This window comes from Ursus arctos, unplaced genomic scaffold, assembly GCF_023065955.2.
Source record: "Ursus arctos isolate Adak ecotype North America unplaced genomic scaffold, UrsArc2.0 scaffold_10, whole genome shotgun sequence".
NCBI classification, from domain to species: Eukaryota; Metazoa; Chordata; class Mammalia; order Carnivora; family Ursidae; genus Ursus; species Ursus arctos.
Window position 1 is genome coordinate 68,527,777 of NW_026622764.1, and position 19,734 is coordinate 68,547,510.

General features: G+C 46.7%; 1 long non-coding RNA gene across 3 annotated transcripts; it reads left to right on the forward strand.

The window, feature by feature from the left end:
• The first annotated feature begins 10,584 nt into the window (after window positions 1-10,584).
• Window positions 10,585-19,676, forward strand: LOC130543189 (uncharacterized). 3 transcript variants are annotated; one of them, XR_008958336.1, is made up of 2 exons: window positions 10,585-10,646; window positions 18,235-19,676. It is a non-coding gene; the product is annotated as an uncharacterized LOC130543189 (long non-coding RNA). The 3 variants fall into 3 exon arrangements; XR_008958335.1 differs by lacking the exon at window positions 10,585-10,646 and adding an exon at window positions 10,790-10,920; XR_008958334.1 differs by lacking the exon at window positions 10,585-10,646 and adding an exon at window positions 11,693-11,969.
• The last annotated feature ends 58 nt before the right edge of the window (window positions 19,677-19,734 follow it).

Genomic DNA, 19,734 nt, shown 5'->3' on the forward strand with positions numbered 1-19,734 from the left:
CTGCGTGGGGAAAGCGCTGAATTTATATCGGGGCCCGTGGTCCCAGCCCCAAGGGCAGCGCCCTCCGCTTTTTTTTTTCAGTTTAACGACGATTCTGCTCTTGAAGGTTCGCACAGATGAAAGAGCAGCAGTACTTTTGTGTTAGAGAGGTACGTGAGGGCTCAAAAGGAGACTGAGAGGGAGAGAGGCCAGGGGAGGCAAGAAAACGGGGAGTAAGTTGGTGCTGGGGTTCTGCTAGATGGGATCCTTTACCGCGGAGGTTCCTATTTTGGACGCCAGCACAGGGGGGTAGGTAGATGTCAAGGTAAGGTGGCCAGGACAGCAGAATCCCATGGAAGGACGGTGTATTTCCATTGCCAGCAATGATGGCCACACAGTCTTGGTTTCCACACCCTCCCATCCCCATCAAAATCAGTAGATCACCTGGGTCTCTTATTCCCATTTGCGCATTAGGACCCTGAGGCCCGGGTAGGCTAAGTGACTTGGCCATGACCACACAGCTCTTAGTGGCAGACCCAAGACTCAAACCTACATCTGTCTGACTCCAAAACCCAAAACCTGACTTAGTATTTGCTGGTCCAAGACAGCTTCAGTCCAGCTTGAACACGGATTGGTTTGCAGGACGGTCTGGTAGATTGGCAGGTAGGTACGTGCTTACAGTTCTTCCAGACTTGTGTTTCACAAGGGACACAATCAGGGCATCTTTACGCCCCAGGATGTTCCTGAGGCCTTTCATTAGCAGGAATCTCTGAATTCCTAGACCCTCTCCAGAGTGGGTACTTACAGAGCTATTGTCTCTAGTTAACCCAAATCTCCTTTTGGCTCATTAGGGAAATCCCTTGGGCCCTAGACTGGCATCCCAATGCAAAATCACTGGACTATCCAATAGGATTTTTAGCTATCCCCTAAATTCTCTATCTCCTACAAAGGAAATAAACAGTAGGAGGGGGAGACGAACAAGGCAAATCAAACCTGAGGGTTTAATGGGGCCCTTGCAACACATCCAGAAATCTCTGCTGGACTATGAAATACACCGTGGGAAAAGCTGGGATTCTCTGTTCCTATGGTATGCAACGGGGTGACTTACTCTGGAGATGAGGAGATGGTTGCCGGGTGGAGAGGGTGATGGGATATATGTGGTTCAGCATGTATGTGCGCTCCTTTCCTGTTTGTCCCCAGCAATATAAAACACACCTGTTTCTGTTAGGCTCCTCTGATGTTGTTTTTTTTTTTTTTCAGAAGGTTTCAAGACACCACGAAGGATGTTTTTTGCTTCAGTCGTATTTTCATTACTAGTTGATATCTGTACGCTCGTTCGTCACCAGGACACACCCTAATCCTCACCCAAAAATAAGATAAAGTTTTGAGAAGCCCAGCCTGCTAAGAATGTCAGTGGGATGACTGGTTCTTACATGTAATGTTCTATGCGTGTTCCAGTGGAGTGCGGAGGGAACGGGTGTTTAAAAGGCTGTGTCGCGAAATAATACTCAGGCTGCCGTCTGAGGGTTCATTGATTCCTAAACATCGGACAGCTACCATCTTGATAAATAAATCCCCACAGGAGCCCTAGGAAGTTACCCTCCTGGTTATTCTTTCTTCATTTTTATAGGTTAAGATCCGAAGCCGCTGAAAGGAGGCCTCCTACGTACAACTTGACCCCCGAGCCTTGGTGGTGGTAGTGGGCACGTGAGATGGGGGCCCGCGGCTCCCTAGGCAGACAGCAGAGTGAGGAGGGAAAATGGTGCCCCTGGCCACCTCCACGACGAGTCACAGATCCCTGCTATGGAAGGGGCCTCTGCTCTGGCCCCAGGCAGCTGCTCTGCCACAGAATCGGGCCACTTTCTCCAGGGTGGCCAACTATCCCTGATCTTTCTGTCACCACAGACTACATCGTAGAAGATGACGCGGAGGCTGCCCCAAGGGCCTCCTGCTTCTACAGGGAACTAATGTCCTGCTTTCCTAGGATTGAGGAGGGACCAGGGAACAGGGTCTGAGAAACCCCGCCTTCCTGCAGGGCCCCTGAGGAGGGGAAGAGGACCAGGCAAGTCCAAAGGAAGCAAAGCCTAGTGCAGTGCCTGAAGCCGACAGGCCACCTCCCTAGGCAAGGGACTGAGACTCGGCTGTTCAGTGGCCCTTGGAGCCCTCTGCTCCTTGGGGGCCACCCTGCAGACTCCACTGCCCAGGCCCATCAGCCCCCGGGGTGCCCTGGGCCCCAGACCTCTCCTGGCGGTTGTGGCTCTGCTGGATACCATCCCGGTATCATTCCTAGGGAATCCGGAGGCAAGTCCAGGCGAATGTGCTCTGGGAGGAACAATGGGCATGTGTTTGCCATTTGACTGAGACCATCTACGAACAATGCTTGGATCCCAGGTCTGGCTCTGGGGCCAGGGAGCTTCAGGCCTTTGCAGTGGCAGAACAGTGAGGGAGGTACTCTGGGCTTTCAGCACCTCTTAAATCATCCCGGAGAGCGAGCCACTTACTTCCACACGCACAGGCTGCCGCTGGCTCTGTCACAAGAAGATGAACTGCGAGTAATAAAATCAAGATGAAGTTCTGTGTAAATCTTTCCAGCTCACAAAGATTGTAGAAAGTTGGAGATGAAAGGCATATTAAAGACCATCTAGTTCTATCTCCTCGTCCCGCAGCTGCGAAACCTGAGGCCCAGGGAAGCGTATGGACCAACCTGCCACCACAGGGCGCTCCTCGGGGTGGCTGGCGCGCTGCATCCTTGCTGTCCTGCTAGTCACACAGTATCTTTTGATTTTTGAAAACAGTTAAGGAGAAATCAGTCCTCCAGGATCTTCACCTCCCTCTCCGCTGATTGTTTCCAGCTGCTAAAAATTGGCATGGTTGAAAGTGGGTCGCCCTGCCTGTCACCGAGGGTCAGCGCTCTGGGGAGTGCTGATTGGGAGGCTCGGAGAACAGGCAGGTGATTGGAAGCATAATTGCCAGTCGTCTCCCTGGCACCTGGGGATTTCTGTCATTCAAGTCTCTGGGTGTGTGCCCTCAGCAAATACTAACCCACAGAGTCAATTGCCAACTCCAGTCATCTGTACATTTACCCTCTGGGGATGGAAAGCTGGAGGAAATGCGATTTCCTAATCTACTTGGCCTCGGATGGAAAGATGTTTTTGCCTGATGAAAGCCCTCAGAGAGTAAATGCAAGTTTAGGACCTACAGTGCACTCCAGGCCCTTTGTGGGACCTGGCTGTAGAGGGAAAAAAAAACAAACCCAACAATGTCACAGATGGTTCTGGCTCTCTCTTTGCCTTAGTGAAGACCTTGGTTGAGACAAGGTTAAAGACCTTGGTTGCAAGCGATCAGCTCGAGCTGGGTGAGGCAGTAAAGGAAATGTGTGGATACAGCAATATCTCCTGAAGCCCAAGGACAGATGGCTGCTAGGAACCCAGGCAGGACTCCTTCTTCAGCGTTCGTCTCTGCTCCAGGTCTCTCTCTGCCATCGGCTTTCCTTTCTTCTCTGTGGGCAGCCAGCCGGGCTACAGATGATCCCTCCATGGAAAAGATTAGCTGTAGGTGACTGGCCGGCCCAGGAGAGAACGTGTGACTGGCCCAGCCTGGGTCAGGTGCACAATGAAGGTGGCCACAGGTAGGGTGCCCTACCTCCCGGGTGGCTGACGGGCAGGGCAGCCCTTCCAGACAGAAGAATGAAGTGTGGTGGACAGACATTTTAAAGTGTGACTATCCTAGGCTTCAATCAGATTAGTTATTGATACAGAAAGAGTGGTCCGGGGGCGCCCGGGTGGTGCAGTTGTTAAGCGTCTGCCTTCGGCTCAGGGCGTGATCCCGGGGTCCTGGGATCGAGCCCCATGTCAGGCTTCCTGTTCAGCGGGGAGTCTGCTTCTCCCTCTTTCCCTCCCTACCTCCATGCTCTCTCACTTAAATGAATACATTAATTTTTTAAAAGTGCAATTTTAAGCTCCTGTGTGTTGAGAGACATATATGCACACATACATATGTGTTTAGAAATCCAACTTATTTCCAAAAAGCATTGGAAGCAACTTCCAATAAAAACACAGAGGAAATATGACCAAAAGCCATTAATACTAAAAAAGAAGTAAAAGGCATGTAGCAAACAGCTTGCAGTTGAACAAAGTGACAAAAGATGGACAGGCTATCATGCCTGGCCTGAATTGACTCGTAAACCTAGTTCTGAACTTTCTAATATTCAAGGCAAAGAAGAGAATGTTATGAATTAAATCGCTCTTATTATTTAAACAGTGTAAACCTCGAGAATGGTTCTCAAAATACAGTCTAGGGACTATTGTGGTCCTCAAAACCCTTTCTGAGGATCCATAGATCAAGACCATTTTCATAATACTGAGGCATTGTTTGCTTCTTTCACTCCCGTTCTGTCAGGAGTGCCCAGTGGAGTTTTCTAGAAGTTACATGTCATGTAATATTATCACAGACAGAATGCAGAAGCAGGTAGACAAAACCAGCTGTCTTCTACTAAGCCAGACGTTCAAGAGATTAGCAAAAATTTAAAACAATGTCACTCTTCTCACTAATTTATTTTCGTTTTGGAAATTTATTTTCACAAAACGTTAATTATGTTGGTGTTTTATGGGTTTATTGCTATTATTTTGAATGAATAAAAAATATTTAATTTTTGTTTTAATTTCTAATATGGTAAAGCATTGTGGTTATATTCCAGAGAAGTAAAAAACTCAGATTTTCAACAATTTTTTAAGAGTGCAAGGGGATTCTGAGACCAAATGTTCAAGAACTACTGATCAGGAGTATTACTATTATTTACGCATCCAAGATGGTGATTTCTTGCCCCAAAAGTTTCTTTCTAGAAGGCGGTGGTCCTGGCTACATTTGATCCCATGCAAAACTAAAATCACTTCATGAACAGATGAGGTATCATTTTTTTATACATACATTCATTTATTCCTCATTTTATCTGTTCAAGAAATATTTACTGAGCTCCTGGTATGTATGCTCCAGGTATAGCACCTTATTCTGGGAAGACAGTGGAGGGTAAGACAAACACGATTCCTGTCTTCATGGAAACCTGCGATCTAGTTTGCAAAGGAGAAACAGTGATGACTTGAAAATTCAGGATCGATGTAAAACCGGGTGGAAAGTGCTTTTGTTTGTATTCACATAAACTACCAATTTAAAAAAATACTATTTATTTTAGTGAGTCTGAAGACTTAAGGTTGAAGAGTTTCCTGGCAGGAGGACGTCATTTGACAGGTATTAGATTTACTGGTGATTCAAGTTACAGTGGCCCTAGTCCGTTATTATGGTCTTTACAAGTATGATATGTTTTGAGAAAATTCAGTGTAGGTAAACAGAAATCTACATTAGAAAGCATTATACTTGCATTACAAAAAGGTTTCTCGTTTTGGAAATACTATACTGGACTTATAGAGGGAGTGATCAATAACCTTATTGAATGAACAGTTCATTGTGTACTTAAAATTTGATTCACATTATCACAATTGATTCACAACTTTTCAGCTACATGTATCATACATTTAGGAAGATGAAATCGTATTGTACAGTTACAGTAGAAAAGGAGAACACAGGCTTCTAGTTGTGGCCAGCGACTGATGTTCGTTGAGCCTTAGGCCAGGAGGAAAAGTTCAGAATTGGTAAAAGAGGGGTGCCAAAGAAAATATGAACTGTGAGGTGTAAGTAGAGCTTAATTTCTTTGTTTGACAGCATGGTTGGGCCGGAAGGTTAAGGCAATGCATGTAAATTTCAGCAGGACATTAGTCAAAAATCTTTTATCGTGTCCTTGTCAATTCATGGAAAGATGTAGGGTAGAGGTAGGGCAAATTAGATTGATTTGTAGCTGGTTGAACAGTCACTTCCCAAAAGTCTTGAAATGGATCCATTTCAATTTTGAGGGAGGTCCCTAGTGACTTGCCCCAGGAATCTACCTTCAGCCTCACTCAGTACAATATTGTGATAAGTGATATCCTGAAGAAATCTGACGGTGACAAATATGGGAGAATAGCTTATACTTTAAGATGCTAGGGCAAGGGTCCAAAAATATTTTCAAAGGTTGGAACAATGTGTCAAGTCTAATAAGATAGAATTTAATAGGGAAGTATCCCACAGTAAAAATCATCCAAACAAGTTCAGATGTTTGGAACCTGGCGTGTTTAAATGGAACCAGGATAGGGCAAATACAAAAATGTACCTGTAAAGGTTTTGTTATGAGTAGGCCTCCGCTTGGCATCTAGGATGTTTCACAAAGCTCCATGATAACAGTAGACGTTAGACCGGGGAACAGGACGATGAGGGTGGAGAACAAACTCTGGTGGGGAGTGTGGTTTAAGAGTACAATATACAAAAGAAAAAATAAATGACTTCTTAAAATGCTACGTAAGAGGCCTTGGGTTGTATTAATAGAAATATTCTGTCCAGAATAAAAGAGGGGATGGTCCTGCTCTACTCTACAATATTGGAGGCAATTCTGGGTGACTGTCTTTTATGGAGACTTTGACTAGCTAGAATATGTAGAGAAGACAGCAACTAATATGGAAAGGGTCTTGAAACGATGTCATGTCCCTGCTCTCAACACTGCAGAGTGTGGTCCTAGAACTTCAAGGCTACATGACTCCTGGCTACCTCTTAATCCTCCCTTCTGATTTCTCTCCCCTTCTCCATTTCAGCATGGCTGGCCTCCTTGATATTTCTCAAACATCAAGCATTTATCCCTTGCAGGAACTTTGCTCTTCCCCCTACGTACTCACCTGGCTCATGCCCTCCATGCCGCCAGGTCTTTGCTCAAACGTCACTTCCTCATTTGGACCTCCCTTACCTCCCAACCTAAAGAAACACTCCCATTTCCCAGTCTCTTTACCTAGCTTTTCCTTTAGTATACTTATCAGTACCTAACATTATGTTACAAATTTACAGCCCCTATTGCCTTTATCAATAGAATGTAAGTCCCAAGATACCACCTTACGCCAGTTAGAATGGCAAAAATAGACAAGGCAAGAAACAACAATTGTTGGAGAGGATGTGGAGAAAGGGGATCCCTCCTACATTGTTGGTTGGAATGCAAGTTGGTACAGCCACTCTGGAAAACAGTGTGGAGGTCCCTTAAAAAGTTAAAAATTGAGCTACCCTATGACCCAGCCATTGCACTACTGGGTGTTTACCCCAAAGATACAGACGTAGTGAAGAGAAGGGCCATATGCACCCCAATGTTCATAGCAGCATTGTCCACAATAGCTAAATCGTGGAAGGAGCCGAGATGCCCTGCAACAGATGACTGGATTAAGAAGTTGTGGTCCATATATACAATGGAATATTACTCAGCAATCAGAAAGAACGAGTTCTCAACATTTGCTACAACATGGACGGCACTGGAGGAGATAATGCTTAGTGAAATAAGTCAAGCAGAGAAAGACAACTATCATATGATTTCTCTCATCTATGGAACATAAGAACTAGAATGATCAGTAGGGGAAGAAAGGGATAAAGAAAGGGGGGGTAATCAGAAGGGGGAATGAAACATGAGAGACTATGGACTATGAGAAACAAACTGAGGGCTACAGAGGGGAGGGGGGTGGGGGAATGGGATAGACCGGTGATGGGTAGTAAGGAGGGCACATATTGCATGGTGCACTGGGTGTTATACACAACTAATGAATCATCGAGCCTTACATCGAAAACCGGGGATGTACTGTATGGTGACTAACATAATATAATAAAAAATCATTATAAAAAAAAAAAAAAGAAGTTGTGGTCCATATATACAATGGAATATTACTCAGCTATCAGAAAGAACAAATTCTCAACATTCGCTGCAACATGGACAGCACTGGAGGAGATAATGCTAAGTGAAATAAGTCAAGCAGAGAAAGACAAATATCATATGATTTCTCTCATCTATGGAACATAAGAACTAGGAAGATCGGTAGGGGAAGAAAGGGATAAAGAAAGGGGGGGTAATCAGAAGGGGGAATGAAACATGAGAGACTATGGACTCTGAGAAACAAACTGAGGGCCTCAGAGGGGAGGGGGTGGGGGAATGGGATAGACTGGTGATGGGTAGTAAGGAGGGCACGTATTGCATGGTGCACTGGGTATTATACGCAACTAATGAATCATCGAACTTTACATCGGAAACCGGGGATGTACTGTATGGTGACTAACACAATATAATAAAAAATCACTAAAAAAAAAAAAAAAGAATGTAAGTCCCAGGATGGCTAGAGCTCTGCTCGCTTCCTGGCTCTGTACCTTGCTCCTGATACACCTTAGGTTCTCAGTGAGCACATTTTGAGGAACTCAAAGGCCATACTGCAAGCCCACAACAGGGCAGCCTCTGAGAGCTCCATCACACGCTGAAGGATCTACTTCGTGGAAGAGGCCTCTTCCACCCACATGGCCAGGCGAGAATGATGAGTGGGCACTCAAGGCAAGGCGTTTTGGGATTCGCAGACTCAATATAAAGAAATATTTCGAAGAGCTGGAAAGGGTGGGCCACTTGGAACCTCGCCGCCACAGGGCATGTTTCCTCGGGTGTGAGAAAGTCACTCGTCGGAGGCATTGTTTGGGACTTGAATTCAATGATAGCTAAGATTTTTTTCTATTCCAATTTTATGAGACTGTCACAGGTTAGGCCACCTCTTTCTTGTTGAAACATTTCTGAATTTGGTCTACCGAAATAAGTTTTCTTATGTGAACACATTTTCAATGTTTTGAATGTGATAATAGGATTCGATTTGTAGAAACGATGCCCATTTTCTGAAACATGGTCTGAAATATGTGAGATTTAGAGGAGAAAGATGGATCGCGTGCGGATTGTGTGTCATTCTGTATTCTCTGACAGCAACCCAAGAACGATCAAAATATACCTAATTTTTCTTATTCACATGCCCAATGTGCTCACCAGCCTTATAAATAATCACAAATGTTGCTTTCTCAGTATCTTTCTAGATAAGACATGGCATCTGTCCCAAGGAGAATGATTTTAGCACTCAACAGCTGAGAAAGGAAATGAATGATCCCATTGTGACTACTAGGGCAATTTAGGTAGTCAGGAATTATTCTGGTATGGACAGACAAAGAGTAAACAAGACCTTGGTATGCTTTTTCAATGAGGCAAAAGTTTTCTTTTGGAAAACAGCACTAAATGTTTAACACAGAGCTCAGAGAACACTGAACACAGAGATCTGTGTATTTTTACAAATTAAAACAAACAAAAAACCATAATAGGGCTTGCAGAAGACTCTGTGTTTCTCACTTGGGGAAATGGGACAAAATATCAGCGTGGAGGGACTCCAGGCGCCTTCCAGTTAATATCTCCAGCACGGACTGACTCCCACAGTTCTGAAGGAGGCCAAGAACAGAGATAGAGCTTGAAAGTGTGTCATGGGAATTTGTGACTGTTTCTCTGGCTGAGTGATGAGATTTTTGCTGTCTGTAAATGTCTGAGGTCAGAACCCCACGCCTAGTGTTCTGTTAACCTAAAAAGAAAAAGTCTTTCCTAAAATACTAAATTTGTAAAACTTATTTCAAAAAGCAAACAAAAAAGCCCAAACACAATTTCAGCACCTTAAAACAACAACTACTGAGCTGTATAAAGGCAGACACAGGGGTGAAGCTTCTTTCTCTCCCAACAGCAGCCAGATTCTAGAATACAGTTTTGTGAGAAGGGAAAGGTAGGATATGGATGTGTGACACTGGCTCTTAGCAACTTCCCAGGAAATTGAATTTGTCCAGAAATGGGGTTAATGAAGCCAGAGCGGACCCAAGATGAGAAATTCCTTCGTCCTGGGGAATGGAACACCGGATGTTCTTGCCTGGGCATGAGCGCTTCGTGGTGGCTTTCCTATGGGAATCTAGATTGTTTGGGCTGGCTTTTGGGTCCTACCCAGGGCTGCCGGCTGGGCCTCTCTTTCCTAGATCCTCTTGTGCTCCATGGAGTAAATCCGTGGAATCAAGACAGCTAACCAGGGTGACACCAGGGTCGGAGACGCACTACAATTGTTCTTTATGCTTTACTGGCCTACTGCACATGGGGCAGACCAGTTCCTTAAGGACAGGGATGCCGCTTGTGACCATTGTATCCGCAGCCCCAAAGTCAGCCATCAGGAGAGGTTTTTGGTTACTATGAAATGAAGTGAAAAGGTCCAAAGGAACGCATGCCTGCATTGACCTTCCTACCAATGGCACCGAGTGCATATTTTGGTACAAGAGTGTGGTTTTCTTCCTCCGCATTGTTTGGGATTCTCAAGTAATGGACACCACATACATCTTGTCCCCTGAAGACTCAGTTCTTTGGTGGGCTGGGTAGTGAGGGCAGGGTCTGCGTTCTTGCTCACCATGGAATCTCCCATACGGTGCCCAGTACCCCACTGATGATCAGTAAACATTTGTTAAATAAGTAAAAATATAAAAATTGAAAATATTGAAAGAAAGAAAGAAAGAATGAAAAAGAAGAAAGAAAGAAAGAAAGAAAGAAAGAAAGAAAGAAAGAAAGAAAGAAAGAAAGAAAGTGATGGCTACTGGCCCCACTTGCACCTACCGGGCGGCTTACATTACCCAATAAACGGGGCTCTTTCAAAACACAGCATGTTAGGAAACTGAATTTCCCTAAAGGGAAAAGATGTTAGCACAGCAGGCCCTTTTTCCTACCGCTTTCTGGGAAGGTGAGTAGAAACATGGGACATAACTTCCCAGGGTCCTGGGCCCGCACTGACCGATGGCCTTTCAGAGGTGACCTGGTGCAACACCTCGCCCCCCCCCCCCCGGCCCCGCCCCCGGCCTTGCTCATCAGACCATTAAGAGCCCCAGAAAGGAGAGCGGGCTGGTTCGGAGGCCAGGAGGGCTTGTCGTGTCCGGCCCCCGCCCCCGCCCCCGCCGCGCGGCTAGGTAACCGCTCTGGCTCCCGCCCGCCCCGCGCGGCCACCAAGTGTTTCAAAGGTGAGGATCTGGCGAAATGTGGCGGGGACAGAGGGCGGCGCGGCGTGCACTGGCCCCGCGCTGCCCCCGCCTCCCGGGGCCTCCATTTGGTGAGTTCACCGCGGGCTCCAGAGCCAGGAGAGAGACACCTGCCGGTGGCACGCGGCAGTGCGGGTCCCCGAGAAGCCCTGGGCCCTGGGAGGCCAGCGGGGAGGGGGCCGCGCCGAACCCGGAACCCGGCTCCTCTGAAGCCACTTCTTGATTCCGTTTCCAAGGACCCAACACGATCTCTTCTCTGGACCTTCTTCTAAAAGATTTTTGAAAAACAGACATATGTTCACGTATAGGGAGCCCAAATGTCTCGCTGCCTTGGCCCTTCTGGACATGGTCAGCCAGCCAGCCTCCCCACACCTGTTCCCAGGGCCGCGGGGCCAAGTCAATACAAGAACCGGCCTCCGCAATCAGCGGGTCCTTGAAAGAGAGGGCAAAGTCCCGCTAGGCTGCTGCTTTTTTTTTTTTTTAAGTTATTTATTTATTTAATAGTAATCTCTACACCCACCTTGGGGCTCGAACTCACGAGCCCGAGATCAAGAGTCACATGCTAGTCCAGCAGAGCCAGCCGGTCGCTCCTGTCTAGGTTTCTTTTAAGTTCAACTGCATAGGTTAGCCAGATTGCTCTCTGGGAAACATTTGCCTGGGCTCTGTGAGCTTCAGGCCAAACCCCAAACCACTGCCTGCTCCTGTGTGTGTGTGCATGTGTGTGTGTGTGCGCGCACACGCTCACGTGTGTTGCATTTCTGCACGCATGTGGGAGGGCGTGCAAGGTAAAAACTGGATGTGTTAGAAGTCACAAAGAAGGGAGCAAAGTGCAGTGAGAACAAACACGAACAACTCCCTTTGCACAGGCTAGTGGGAAAGGAAGGACTAACCTGGGAAATTCTAATCGTCAACTTTCCTTGACCATCAAGCACCAGAAAAAAGAACTCCATGAAGGCTGAAGAACTAAAAAGTCTTCTGGGGGCTGCTGGTCTGGAGCGAATCCCTGCAGAATGAGGGAGATTTGAGTCCCTGTAAGGCAAGGGGTGAACAGGGCTTTCCATTTCGGGGGGTGGGGGTGGTGGTGGTGGACAGTGGCTTAGGGTGAGATGCTGCTGGCTAAGTAGGGTATTCCAGGAAGTGCGTGGTACCCCTGGAATTGATAGGGGAGAGCAGCCCTGGAGCAGTTTCAGCCTAACCTGGGAACCTGTTAGCAATGCAAATTTGAGGGCTCCTCCCTAGACCTACTGAATCAGAGTCTCTGGGGTGGGCCCTAGTGATCAGTCTTTAACAAGCCCTGTGGGTGATTCTGATGTTCTCTAAAGTTTGGGAACCCCTGGATTGGGAAATAGAGAAGAAAGGAGCCGACTGGGTGGCATCCCAGGTGCAGGGCAGTGAGCTCCCCACGTATAAATAAGGGGGGGGATAAAGGTGCACCGTTGGCAGGTACAGGATATGGGGAAGGGGATTCAGTTGGTGAGGGGAGAGCAGTAAGTAAAGGTCGTGCTGGTCCTGTTGAGTTCACTGCGAAAGCAGGGCACGCACACCCAAATTCCTCCCGGCAGCTGGAAGTCAGGGATGGGGTTCCCCTGTGTGCAGTGGAAATGAAAGAGGAGGGCAGCTCACTGTGATCAGACAGACGGGGGAGGACAGAGAGTCCAAAAGCCTACAGGGAAGGGCTGGTCAGAGAGGAAGGAAAAAAAACCCGATCAGTGCAGTGCCACTGAGGCAGAGAAAGGAAAGACTCAAGAAGGAACAGGTCGGAGGGAGAAGACCTCCAATGTCAGCTGGCCTCAGGCAGTGTTTTCTCACCCATTAGAGGACTGTGAAGCAATATGGCTATAAACCCAGCATTTAAAATAATAACAGAAAATGTCAGAGTCTATTTCACATAGCAAGGATACGGTTTCATGAAACTTCTGTGTAAGATATATTTTGGTGTCAACTATACTTCAATTTAAAAAAGATATATTTTGGGGGGGGGCCTACATCATTTCTGTGGCATTCTTGCTAAAAATGTCTAACTTCAGTGCAATCTTGAAAAAAATATCAAACTGCGATGGAGGGATATTTGACAAAACAACTGATTGATACTCTTCCGAAGTGTCAAGGTCATAGAAGTCAAGAAAAGACTGATGAACTCTCATGGATTCCGGAGAATAAGGAGAAATAACGAAATGCCATGGGAGATGCCGAATGGGGTCCTGGGACAGAAAAGGGACATTAGTGGAAAACTGGGATCTTTAGTTTGGTTATTAGTACAGCACCCATGTTAGTTTCCTGATTTTGACTATTGCACTAGGGAAAGTGGGAGGGGGATGGCTTTGTCTATTTCAGCGGCTATAACAAACTGCTACAGACTGGGTGGCCTGTAAACAGAATATATTTCCCACATTTCTATTGGTTGGAAGTCCAAGATCACGGTGCTGGCAGATTCTGTGTCTGGTGAGAGCCCGCTTCCATCATAGCTGGTGCCTTCTTGCTGGGTCCTCACAGGGTGGAAGGGCCTAGGGAGCTCTCTGGAGCCTCCTCCATAAGGGCACAAATCCCATTCTTGAGGGCTCCCCCCTCATGACCGGCTCACCTCCCAAGGCTCCACCCCCTAATACCATCACTTTGTGCATGAGGATTCCAACATGGGAATTCTGGGGGGACCCAAGCCTCCGGACCATAGCAAAGGATACATGGAAATCTTCTGCAGGATTTCTGCAGCTTTTCCGAAAGTCCAAAATTAGTTCAGAACACAGCTTAACAACAAGCTGTATTTGTGTATATGTGAACTGGGCGGGGGATGGGACGTGATGTAAAATTTGGGGAGGCTTGGTGAAAAAAGTTTGAGAGCCACACTGTCTGGGGTGTGGAGGGCACGTGCACGGGGCAGTGAGGGTGAGCTCAGGCAGCTGAGGTCCTGGGAGGCCTCGTGTGCGTTGTCAGGGAGGGTGAGAAGCTGCAGGTCGTGGTCAGAGAGGGGACTGGGGTTATCACAGTGCGTACAGGTGGATAGATGCGGGTCTCACTTCTGTTTGATGGATGCTGTGGATTCCAGAAGGAGAGGAATTCTAACCCCAGGAAGCCTGAGAGGTGTAGGCAATGTGGGCGTTAAAGCTCTCGCAGTGAAATCCTGTTACAACCTACCACGGCCACGTGGGGGGAAGTTACGTGGCAGAAACACGTCCTCTGCTACCCAGGGGAGGGTAGCATTTGATAGTCTAGGGTTGTGTTATTTCTTGGATTTTTGTTTTTTCAGGGTGCGGGGAGGACCTAATTTCATAATCTAAGTTTCGTAATCAAAGTTATGATCAAAGACCTATTTTATAATTGAAGCCTCTCTGAAATCCTGAAAGCCCTAGGCAGATAACTGTCCCTCCTTCAGGAGGAATCTTTCGAGCAACCTGGGGGAATGAAAGATTCTGGTAATTCAGTAGCTTCTAACTTGCTTCTCCAATGTTTTGAGTTAGAGCCATGGCTGTCCACTGAGGGCCATTTTGCCTTCCCCGCCCCCCACATTTGGCATTGTCTGGAGCCATTTTCAAGGGTCGCAACCGGGTGTGTGTGTGTGTGTGCATGCACTAATGGCACTGGGGGGAGGCCCAGGGGGGTGCTAAATGCCCTGTGCTGCACAGAACAGCCTTCCACCCACAACAGAAAATGATCCAGCCCAAATGCCAATAGTGCCAAAGTTGAGAAACCCTGAATTAGAGGAGATGAAAATCTGAGGTCTGTTTATGGTTAGGAACGTTGCCTGGCTGCTTCTCACAAAAGAAGGGTATTAAACTTCATTTCTTGGCTTCATTTCAAGGGGATAATTATAACCTGCCTACCTAAAATTTACACTTTAATTTTCAATGGGTATCTTTCTTCAGTTCGTGCTTAAACAGGCTTGGGGTGGCTGTATTCTTGACAACAGGGCAATATTCTGGGCCTGAGTGGGTTACAGGTCAGCAGTGGGCCAAACAATTGGTCTTGAAGGGATTCGAGATCTTCGGGCGATAAGCACTAAAGCAAGAAACCTAGGACGTTATCATCATCATTCATTATTAGTACTATGACAGCCCTCCTTCAGCCACTCTCGGGATTCCCACGGGATTGTCATTAGTACTCGGGTCAAAAGCAGACTGGTGACCTTCAGTCTCAGCAGACCCCGCCTGGAATGATCATATTAGGCGTTAAAAGCCAGGAGCTCTCCCTCTGCAGGGCCTTGCCGCCCGCTCGCAGCGCTTGGGAGAGGCCCTGCACTGGCAGCACGGAGCTTCAAAGCCAATCTTCAGTCTCCTGTTTGTACTCGCTGTTCCCATATTTAGCACAGAGCAGCACATACTTGTCTATGGCTTCAAGGCGAGAGCAAATTCTGAAGGCATTAAGGAGAGACTCACTTCAAGCAAACACGAGAGCCCAGAACAAGCTAAGGGCACGACTTCCCCTCTCTCTTTGCTTAGGTTTCAAAGCTTTATAATAATAATTCAGGGTAGCAAACCTTGACATCACAAGTCAGGTTGCCAACTAATTGACAAACCAAATGATTGCCTTTTTATGAGCCGCACCGATCAGTGTGTGAAACTGGATTTGGCTTTTTTTTTTTTTTAATAGTATTTTAATGTTAAACAAGCCTGAGCAGCTGCATACCAGTGGACTAAGAGCAGGTTGGGTCTTTCTTTCTTTCTTTCTTTCTTTCTTTCTTTCTCTCTTTCTCTCTTTCTCTCTTTCTTTCTCCCTTTCTTTCTCCCTTTCTTTCTCTCTTTCTTTCTTTCTTTCTTTCTTTTTCTTTCTTTTTTGTTTATTTTCCCTAGGATTTCTGTCTTTAAAAGATTGTATCAAGCTCATCCTTAGTTACCTGGAGCTTTGGCAAAGTATGACTTTGGGGATGATAAACAGTGATACACGGTGCTTCTCTGCTTGACGGGTCTTTCTGTAAGTAGGTTTGGAATGGAGACTATCCTGGCACGATTCTTACTTATTACTTCAGAGCACGAGTGCTGCCTTTCTAAGTGGCTAAGATGCCACTGACTTTTAATTTGATATTTGAGGAGCTGCCCACTCCACCTTCTCTGGCCTAGGTCCTCAAAAACAGGCATTTTGAAGGCGTTAGCTGAGGGGAGAAGCAGAAATATTACTCATGGGGCCGAGTCTGTCTTTGCAAAGCAGCTCACTGGTGTCTCCCGGGCAAAGCCTGAGATCCAGGCTCTTGGTGGGAACAATCAAAACTCTAATAAGAGGGGCGCCTGGGTGGCTCAGTCCTTAAGCGTCTGCCTTCGGCTCAGGGCGTGATCCTGGCGTTCTGGGATCGAGCCCCACGTCAGGCTCCTCCACTGGGAGCCTGCTTCTTCCTCTCCCACTCCCCCTGCTTGTGTTCCCTCTCGCTGGCTGTCTCTATCTCTGTCAAATAAATAAATAAATCTTTAAAAAAAAAACAAAAAAACCCCAAAAAACTCTAATAAGAGTTCATATCCCCTGGTTACTTAGTATGTGCCAACCTGAGTCCCACGTTTTTCTGTGGAAGGACTCAGTTCAGTCCTGTCACAACGCCTTGACGGAGGTGTTATTGGTGCTTCTGTACCATAGCTGAGGATCCTGAGGCTGGGACAGGTCGGGTACTTGACCCAAGGTCACGGAGCAGAAAGACTTGCTAGAATTTGCAACAAGCCATCTGCCTCGAGGGGCCTTGCTCTTGACTTTTCCCAACAAACATGATCTTAAAAACCTGAATAAATTAGCAGGTGATAATTATACGGTTTGTTTTAAAAATGTTCCAGACTATTTTCACATTCCTTCCCTCTTTCGCTTAGGAGGCATGACGGTAACTGGAATCCTGGAAGGTGTCTTTTCATAAAGATTAGATTCGAACACGGCCAGATGCGAGCACACACTCTCCCTTTTCTAATACACCTTGAATGGAAGGTCTTCATGAGCAAATTGGGTGCCCCAAGAGATCACTTCAGTTTATTTTCCTTCTCCCAAAGATGAATTTAGGTGGTGGGGTGCTTGAGGTTGCCTTTCAGTAATGCCTTTCTTTTTCTACACTTTTCTTGAACATGATGCAATTGATACCCCTTTGAAGTTTAATTATACCTCTGCCATCGCACCGCATGAAGCATTTACTCACGGCTGTGTTTTGGGAAGCTGAGTGTATAGCAGGAATGACATATTTATCTTGGAATTGAGACTTGAGAAGCAAGTTCCTCCCTTGAACGTGGCTTAAGATAGATCACCTCCCCATCTGGGATTCCAACCTCAGGTACATAAGGGAGCCAACAGTAAACCTGAAGACTAAAGAGAGTAGGAAGACATTTTCCATTAATGTAGCTGAAAGCTGATGAAGGCACGTGTGGCCATCTAACGTTTCTGCAGGGCTTTAGCTCTAGGACTGCCACCCCGCCCCCAACCTCCCCATTCACTATCCTACACTTATCCTAAAGGTAAGAATGATTGGCAAATCACCACTTTCAACAATGCCTGTTCTGGCTTAAACATGGCCCTTGTGTCTCAAGTTGAATATGGAACAAGTTGATGACATACAGACAATTCTGTGCTTCTGAGACATGTGGCAGCCTGTTGGCATTACCGAGGAGGCCCTTCGAAATTAGTTCCCTACCTGCGTGGGCTGGCTGCGTTGGTAGAGCATTTGACTCTTGATCTCCAGGGTCGTGAGTTCAAGCACCGCATTGGGCAGAGAGCTTACTTAAAATAAACAAACAAACAAACATTTGTTTATTTATTTATTTTTAAAAATGGCATTAGTCCCCAAACTTCCTTTCTAGATCTAGCACCTGCCACCCCCACCCTGCAGCCCCACTAGATGGCCTGCACCTTTTTACTCCAGGTGGGGTACAAGGCCAGTCGAGGCCCCATTTCAGAATCCCAAGGATTGGTTTTCTATTTCCTCTAGGCTGCACCTTTGAGACTTAAAAACAAGACTAGGATGGGTCGAGGTGGTTCCAAGATGACCACCTTGCTCAAACCCACAGAGACAGACGGAATTCAATATCTTAATTTCATGCCTCCACACATTAATTTAATTCGTGTGGATCCCTCATCCTGGGATGCCTTCCTCCACTTTGTCTGTAGAATTATACTTTTCCTTCTGTATCCAATCATTTTCCAGTGACCAGACCCTCTGACTGAGATGCCCCCCACACCCCCAGACTTCCATAACACCCGGGCTTCCCTGCCTAGCACACACCACATGGGGGCCTCTCGCTATCGCTTCGTCTACCTTTCCCACTAAACCATTCATTCATTCTGGCTGATAGTACGGGATCAATATAGTTGTTGAATAAATGAATGAATCTTTCTTTCTGACAGAGCCTGTTTGGGAAACAATTCAAGTCGGAAGATTAATCAGTGAATATAGAAGGCCTGGTGAGCTGAGCCCGAAAGGCCCCAAATCCATGTCGGCAGCAGCTACCCTGTCCCACAGCATCACCGCTCGGCCAGGTTGCTCCAGATTCTTCAAACTCTCCATTTTTTGATGCTATGAGCACCTATGTCAGCTAAGGACCCCCAAGTACGTACGAACGTCTTTGGTTTTAAACTTGGCCACAACTGTAGTAAAGAAAAAAAACCCAAGAAAGCTCTAGTTTCCTACGTTGAAGAAGTGATGTTACTTCTCACTTTGGGATCATAAGTTGAGCTGGACCGGCTTTGTGGGATGTTCCCTCTGCCGGTTCTCCCACATCTACTTCTGGGCCCCAACAGTGCTGTCCGCCTGCTTTTCCAAGGGGTGTAGGAATGTTCTTGTGCTAATGGCTACCCACTACGAGGAAGAGAAATTTCCCCTCAGAGACAGCTCCATGTGAAGGTAAAGGAGATGGACTCCATCAGCCCACTGCCAAATCCGAAGCCTGAGGGGATTATGGAAGTAGGAGTCTATTCATCTCTGCTAACACATTAGCACTAATTTGTTGTTCAAGGACAGGAAGGCTCCTGTGGGAACTTTTTTTTTTTTTTTAAGATTTTACTTATTTGAGAGAGAGAGAAAGCATGAGTGGGGTGAGGGGCAGAGGGAGAAGCAGACTCCCCGCTGAGCACGGAACCCCATGTGGGACTAGATCCCAGGCCCCTGGGATCATGACCTGAGCCAAAGGCAGACACTCAACCGACTGAGCCACCCAGGTGCCCCCTGTAGGAGCCTTTTGACCATTTTGACCATGTGGAAGGCTCCTGAAAGATCTATAAGTATAGGGAAAAGAGAAACTTCTGGGCAGTGTGAGAATCTGACCTTGGGCCATGGTCATTCTCTTGGTCATGTTCGAGGCCTTGACCAGGCTCTCCCTCTGTCATTTTGTCCTGCAGTTTTGCATGGGAATCACTCTGTACCTACTGGGACCTAATCAAGTGTAAACACCTTAAAATGCCATCAAAAGCCTTAGAGGCACTGGTCAGGTATTATCAGTGACCAATAGTGAATCTGAATGACAAGATTTCATTCTTTTTTTATGGCCAAGTAATATTCCATTGTGTAGCTATACCACATCTTCTTTATCCATTCAACTCTTGAAATCTTGTCATTCATGACAACACGGATAGAACTAGAGGGCATTGGGGCGCCTGAGTGGCACAGCGGTTAAGCAGCTGCCTTCGGCTCAGGGCGTGATCCCGGCGTTCCGGGATCGAGCCCCACGTCAGGCTCCTCCGCTATGAGCCTGCTTCTTCCTCTCCCACTCCCCCTGCTTGTGTTCCCTCTCTCGCTGGCTGTCTCTATATCTGCCAAATAAATAAATAAAATCTTTAAAAAAAAAAAAAAAGAACTAGAGGGCATTATGCTAAGCGAAATAAGCCAAAAAGGGAAAGACAAATATTTTG